At 40.2% G+C, this 7,728-nt stretch overlaps 1 pseudogene; it reads right to left on the bottom strand.

Moving 5' to 3' along the window:
* Positions 1-6,478: 6,478 nt before the first annotated feature.
* LOC116626391 lies at positions 6,479-7,420 on the bottom strand (annotated as a pseudogene).
* Positions 7,421-7,728: the final 308 nt, after the last annotated feature.

The following is a 7,728-nucleotide window of genomic DNA, read 5'->3' as shown; positions in this document are numbered from 1 at the left end:
CCAGGCCTCATCCAAAAGTAAGCAATGGTTTGGGACCCAAGTGCTCTGTGTTCTAGTCTCAACCCTGCTGCTAATTCACTGGGCACTTAGAGATTGGGTTAAATCATCTGTTTTAAACATCCTTCCAGTTCAGATTCTAGGTTGTAAAAGTGAGCAAAATAGAACACCTGCATTAAGGGAAAACTCAACTTTGGGTGTGTGTGCACATATCTCTCAAGGACAAAGACAGTTTTTCTTCTGGACTCTTGGTGATTAAAGATTGCATAAGCAAAAATAGACTCATTCATGAAAATTAATAAATTATGTAATTGTATAAAAAGTTCAAGCAGTGTGCATGGCAACAATTTCTCAACTCTATTCTATAAAGTGGCAAAAATCCATATACATTTGTCACCTCTGAGAGAATCAGCAATTACCCTTAGGAGTTTGCAAGTCAGAAATTCTATAACTCTGGATGCCTGGGTAGTTGTGGTAAACCCAGACCTGTTCACTCTAACTATAGGGATCTATGCCTTCTTACTTTGCAATAGGAAGAACAAAATATAGTTTTCCACTGAAGGAAGGCTGGGACTCAAGACATCTAATAACGTACCCAACACTTAACAATATTATGAAGTTAACAATTTACCAAATTAAAGAGAAGAGCTTCCTGTGCCTTTACTGTGTGTTTTCTAATAATAATTCAATATGTGGTAGAACTATTCCTACTTGCACATCTCTTATATCCTGCATTTGTAAACATTTGGAAAAATGGTGGTCTGAATTCAGCAACGAAGTATGTTGCCTTGGGAGAAAAGAAAAGCTAACTGGTTGATTTAAAATTTAGGTCCATAGTTTAGTTTTGTTAAATCCATACTGCTATGAGATCAAAATTAACTCCAGGAAATCTCATTCTCTATATTTTAGCTGCCATTTTCTGCTAATTTCCACCAGGAGTTCTACACGCATTGCTTTCTCTCCTTGAGGAAAATTCCTATTTTTTTCCCAGACAGACTTTCTGCCACATGATAGGAAAGCTCAAAATAAACTAGATTCTAAATGACATGAGAAAATGAAAATCTCTCTCTATTCTCTGACCTGATATGAACCCTGGCACTGGTAGATGCTTACTAAATGTTCACTGAATAAAGTTATTAAATTAATGAAATAATGGAAGAATCAAGAATTTGTAGATCTTAACAACATGTGAATATACAGAGTTTACAAATGTGTCTCTGATTCATTTTGATCCTTTGTAAAATGCTCTAAGTTTGGGCTAGTGGGTGCCATTCAGAGACTGGCTCTCCAGCATTACCCTACTGGATAATTATAAATTCCATAGAAAATCTGAGAACATCCTCTCTACCAATTCAGATTGGTCCTGGCAGACTTGAAGCTTTGTGAATTCCTGGTATGACAAATTGTCATCAAATGCCAGCAAAACGATGTCTGGAGAAAAATGTTCTGTTAGGTTCACTGAAAATGAGAACAGCATTTTTCCCTTTGGTTCTTCCTAGAATAATTTATTATAGCTGTAGAGCACCCCCTTCCCCAGGGTCATTTCTAAGGAAGTTTAAGTTCAGATTTTTCTCTCAATGTCTTTCAATAACCTCTTGTGGAGTGAAAGATACTGTGGCCAAATGTACTTTGCAAGAAATAAACATGGAATTAAAGGAAAACTACTTCTTTTCCCCCTCAATATGTCCAGTCATAGCATTGGCAATTCTGGAATCAATTACTAGTAATTCTGCCAGCACCTTGGCATTTCTTCCAGGGCCAGACAGAGGAGGGACAAAGGCGATCTATTTATATGCTACCACTGCCTTTGTCTTTTCCCCTCTTGTTCCTGTGTACCCAAGGACTCAGCAGTCATTACCTATATCTTAGTTCCTCTTTGTTGGGTCAAAAGTTAGTGAAGAGTGGTTGGGTAGATTGATGAACAACACTTTTATTTTCAGGCTTGAGGATCCTCAGCCTCATTGGGGGAGACCAAAAAAATAATGAAGAGACTCTTCTTACAAAATGAATTAACAGCTTTCATATAAATAAATGACTCAATTATTTTATCTTCTAAAAAGAGTTTACTCATAAAAATGAGAACAACATTTATTTTCACCTCTGAAGGATAGTAACACCAAGCTATAAGAAAGAGATATAGTGTGTGCTTAAGAATTTATTCATTTACCTGACAAATGTTTATTAAACACTTATTATGCCCCAAGCATGGTTTTAGTTTCTGGGGAGACAATTTCTGGGGAGACAGAAGTGAGTAATATCAAAACAGACCCTGTTGTCAAAAAGTACACATTTTAAAAACAAACTAATAATTTAATGTAATTTCAAATGATGTTATGAAGAAAAAGAAAGGTAGGGTAAAGAGAGGGTGAGTATGTGCATTTGTCTGAGAGGGCAACATTCCAATGGAAGACCCTGAAGGACATAAAGAGAAAGATCAGAAATGAAGGCCCTATGATGCTGTAAGATTTGAAGTTGCTCAAAAGCTAGGAAGGAGGTAGGTGGTAGAGATGGGAGATGACAAGGGCTGGGCCCCAGTGAGGTGGGTCTTTTAAGCCAAATTGAATTTTATTCCAAGTGTTATGACAAGGCACTGAAGACTTTGACAGGGAGTGATGTAACATCTGATTTCTATTTTACAAAATCACTTTGGCTATTTTATGGGGAAAGAGTGATGGCAGGGAGCTGGCAAGGAGGCTTTTTCCATAGCCCAAGCAAGGAGAAATAGCAAAGTGTCACCAAAGGATTGCATTAGAAATTTCTTCATTTGAGTTGATTGGCATGGATATTCCCTCATATATTCTGTCCCAGAGTTGTACTATCTCAATCTCAGAAGTAAGAATCCCGATAAAAGCATTCTGTAATCATGTTTCATATAGTTGGGTGTGAAAGTCATTTTTCCTTTCTCACTAAGCTTAGTTAGACGATAAGGTTGTTTATGTAACCTCCTGAAATGAAAGAAAAAAAAATGAGGCAAATTATGTCACACAAATGAAAACACTTGATAACAGAAGGGGAATTGTTGTTCCAACAGAGAAAGATAATTGTGGGCTAGAAGGAAAGACAGTGACGTGGGGATTTGGACACACCAACCAATCCTCAACACTCCCAGTAAAGATATAGATGCTTGAGAAAACAAAACAAAACAAAACAAAACAAAACAAAACAAAAACACACAAAAAATGAAATATCCCATTGCACTGTTTAGTGATTTATTACATTTTTAACACCAAAAATCTAGACAGTGTGGCCAAAGAGAGGATTTCTGTAGCATTTCTGTGTGTGTTTGGCAGTGCAAGAAATGTAACTTGAACATTGAAATATTGGAATTGCCAGGAAATGTTCATGGCTTTATATAGATAAAGGAACAATGTTGTTTAATTTGGGGCCACTGAAGAAAATTGGGTATATACAGACATCTGAACCATATAGTTCTCCTCCTTAAAAATAGACATGTTTGTACCACTTCAGTCTACCAGATATAATAGTGAAATGAGAGAAGAGATTTTCACCTCTATTTTATAGGAAAGGGAAACACAGAGAAGTGAGCAGAATTGCTCTCAATTCCACAGTGACCAGATCAAGCCTTGAAACTCCAGATGCATTTCCTCATCCCCTACTAGAGCTACTACAGAGTCTGGTCAGCTAACAAGTGGCTGCAAGTCATCGTATGCTGTCTTTTTTTCACATTGTTCCACTTAGCAGGGGAATGAGTTTCCTTGGCAGAGAAAGTAGAACGAAAGGAAAAAAAAATGTTTATTTGCCAAAAGAAAAAGAAGTTTTGAAGCAGCATATATGTCTCACACATAGACACACACACACGCACACAAATCATTCATCTCTTAGAAGCAGTATATTTTTATCATATTCTTTTCTACTTCTAGCCATGTGAAGATCTATTGTTCATGTAGTTCAGTAAGGAGCTAAATAAGTTAAGAGGTAGAGAATGAAACCCAGGGAAAAAGATTAAAACATATTGAAAAGCTTAATTCTAAAGGACAGGATGAAAGATAATTCCACAGCAATCTACAAACATACCAATTTACACAGAGGTTGGTGACCAATTTCTACCATTGTCATATAATTGGATGTCTTCTCATCTCTGGTGCAAGTATTCTGATCTAGCTCCATGATGAACACAAGAATGGGTTAAACTTCATGATGAATTTCTGGTTTATTACAACTAAAACTTCTGGGAAGTAAAACAACTGTTGAACACTAGAATAGTTTACACCAAATGAGAGCTTTACCAAGTAAACTATTCCTCTGTGGCCCATTTCAACACTATTCTCAGTCCCCGTCATTTCTTTATTTTTATCGTTGGATATATTGTCCCATGCACTCTTTCCCTTGTCTTAGGTTTCCAAATCCTGACATATTTCAAGTCTTAGTTCACATCAGACCATAATGAAACTCAATGATTTTCACCTTTTATGAACCTCTGCAACAAAGTAGAACTTGAGAATTTATAGATACACCATTCATAGTTTTGACTATTGCAAGAGATTTTGATTCTTATTACTTTCATTAGGCATGGATTAGAATCATGATGTGAAGGAGGAAATCACTGATTAGTGAGGAAAACTAGTCCACTGTTGAGCATCTACAACTTAATGACCTTTTGTTGTTCTCTACCTGTCTTTGTGCACACAGTAACCTCCGAACATGAAATTTGGAATCTTCAAGTTTCTCAGCATATACCTCTGGCAAATCTCAAGGATCTATTGTACCTAAAGTCTGTATCACATAATGCAACCCAGGGTCCAGAAAAAGCCTAATTTGAATACTTCTCCTTAGGAATTCTGGAATATGATGGCATGCTTCTTAGTCTTTGGTTTACAAATAAAGGCATTTCAGCCAGTGAGAACTGGATTTAAACTTCATTTTCACAGTTCCTATTTAGTGTAAATAAAAAATTTGGCAGAAAAATGTTTTGGAGAGTTTGGAGTTCAGTGTGCAATAGTGAGTCCAATAATTCTACCAAAACTACAGTATGAAGAAGGCATATTGAAAGTGTCTTGATACCGCAGTACAAAGAAGGATTTCAGCTCTGATCCCAGAGAGAGCCAGTGGGAAGAAGTTCCACTCTCAGTCCTGGGGAAATGGCAGAGACGCTGAAGTAAGAAAAGTAGAATCATGCCAGAGAAATTTCCATTGTCCAGCTCTATGAAATTTAGGCTAAGTCCTTTAAAAATGATCTCTAACAATATCGAACTAAGAGTACTGCTCAGAGTCCACATAAGTGTTGCAATTGTTGGTAAGGTAGAAGTTCCAAGAGATACGACCAGTAGTGGGAGATGGGATCCTCAGAATTGGGAGAAAACTGACCCAATCTGCAAAGTACTGAGGTCGCTTAAAGACAAAATAATATTAATATGCATCATGGATTGAGTTCTTTCTAAGGTCAACACTATGCACATTGTCTCATCTAATCCTTATATAACTGTTGTTTGAGATAGGCATTACTAAGTCATTTTACTGAGCAGGAAACTGAGGCATAGAAAATTAAAGCAACTTAACCAAGAATCACACTGGGTGTAAGTGGCAGGGTCAGAATTATGTAATTTCAGGGCTCCTATTTTTAATCCTCATGATCTATGTCTTCTACACAATGGTAAAAAAGGAAGAGGAATACTCTTGTATTAAAGAACAAAGCCAGGGGCTCCTGGGTGGCTCAGTCGTTAAGCGTCTGCCTTCGGCTCAGGTCATGATCCCAGGGTCCTGGGATCGAGCCCCGCATTGGGCTCCCTGCTCGGTGGGGGGCCTGCTTCTCCCTCTGCCTCTGTCCCTGCTTGTGTTCCCTCTCTCACTGTGTCTCTGTCAAATAAATAAATAAAATCTTAAATAAAATAAAATAAAATAAAATAAAATAAAATAAAATAAAATAAAGAACAAAGCCCATGTAACTCCACCTCATAAAAGGAGCCCTAAAGCTGGCTATCTAATAACAGAGGTGAGGTGAGATGCTGTATGATGTAAGAATCCTGAGGGGGAACCTCAGTTAGAATGATCCCAGCCTTGGATGTTCCAGTAATAGTGATAGCCTGGAAACCCAAGTTTTCCCTTATAGCTTTCTCTAATCATTTAATGTGTGGCATGCATCTAGTTATAAATTCTCACTTTCAGGGTGAGAACTTAGTCTATAATAACAATATTTATTTAAGAATACTCAACATTTAATTGATAGATTCTCATTTCTCTAAGATGAGAAGTTTCATTATGGCCCTATGGAAATGGAAGGCAGAAGACTGACAATGATTACTTTTTTTGGGGGGGGGGGCTGGATACAGTATACTTTATTGATGGTATATGACAAGGCAGGGCTCCCCAAGCCTCTCCCCTTCTTCAGGGGGTCTGGGATGGAAACGGTGGAGGTCGGGAGATTCTCAGTGTTTTGGGGGATAAGTTGGGGCAGGGACTCCCTAGCAGCTGAGGGCCTCTCTCTTCCTCTTGCTCTCCCTGGGGCTGGTGGTCCAGGGAGCTCTTACTCCTTGGAGACCATGTGGACCATAAGGTCCACCACCCAATTGTTGTAGCCAAATTCATTGTCATACTAGGAAATGAGCTTGACAAAGTGGTTGTTGAGAGCAATGCCAGCCCAGGCATCGAAGGTGGAGAAGTGGGTGTCACTGTTAAAGTTGCAGGAGACAACCTGGTCCTCAGTGTACCCCAGGATGCCCTTGAGGGGGCCCTCTGATGCCTGCTTCACCACCTTCTTGTGTCGTCGCATTTGGCAGCTTTCTCCAGGCGGCAGGTCAGATCCACGGCGGACACGTTGGGGGTGGGGACATGGAAGGCCATGCCAGTGAGCTTCCCGTTCAGCTCAGGGATGACCTTGCCTACAGCCTTGGCAGCGCCAGCGGAAGCAGGGATGATGTTCTGGGCAGCCCCTCGGCTGTCGTGCCACAGCTTCCCAGGGGGGCCGTCCACGGTCTTCTGGGTGGCAGTGATGGCATGGACGGTGGTCATGAGTCCCTCCACGATGCTGACGTTGTCATGGATGACCTTGGCCAGAGGAGCCAAGCAGTTGGTGGTGCAGGAGGCATTGCTGACAATCTTGAGGGAGTTGTCATACTTCTCATGGCTCACACCCATCACGAACATGGGGGCATCGGCAGAAGAGCAGAGATGATGACCCTCTTGGCCCCGCCCTTCAAGTGAGCCCCAGCCTTCTCCATGGTGGTGAAGACTCCAGTGGACTCCACAACATACTCAGCACCAGCATCACCCCATTTGATGTTGGCAGGATCTCGCTCCTGGAAGATGGAGATGGACTTTCCATTGATGATAAGCTTCCCGTTCTCAGCCTTGACTGTGCCGTGGAATTTGCCATGGGTGGAATCATACTGAAACATGTAGACCATGTAGTTGAGGTCAATGAAGGGGTCATTGATGGCGACAATATCCACTTGGCCAGAGTTAAAAGCAGCCCCGGTGACCAGGCGCCCAATACGGCCAAATCCGTTCACTCCGACCTTCACCGTTGTGTCTCAGGGACGCGGCTGGCACTGCATCAGAAGATGCGGCTGTCTGTCGAACGGGGAGGAGCAGAGAGCTGACAACGATTACTTTTTAAAAGGCTTTTCTTCTGTGTGAGACATATTAAAAAAGAGACTCTTAAATTTCCTGGACAACGAATGTTTTTCTCTTAGATAGCTATAACCTTCACCCTTACTTTCAGTTCTAAACTTTTAGAGCAAACAAGACATAATCAACTCATGGACCAAACCTGCA

This window comes from Phoca vitulina, unplaced genomic scaffold (assembly GCF_004348235.1).
Source record: "Phoca vitulina isolate PV1807 unplaced genomic scaffold, GSC_HSeal_1.0 scaffold86, whole genome shotgun sequence".
Lineage (NCBI taxonomy): Eukaryota > Metazoa > Chordata > Mammalia > Carnivora > Phocidae > Phoca > Phoca vitulina.
This window is presented reverse-complemented; position numbering and strand designations above follow the sequence as displayed.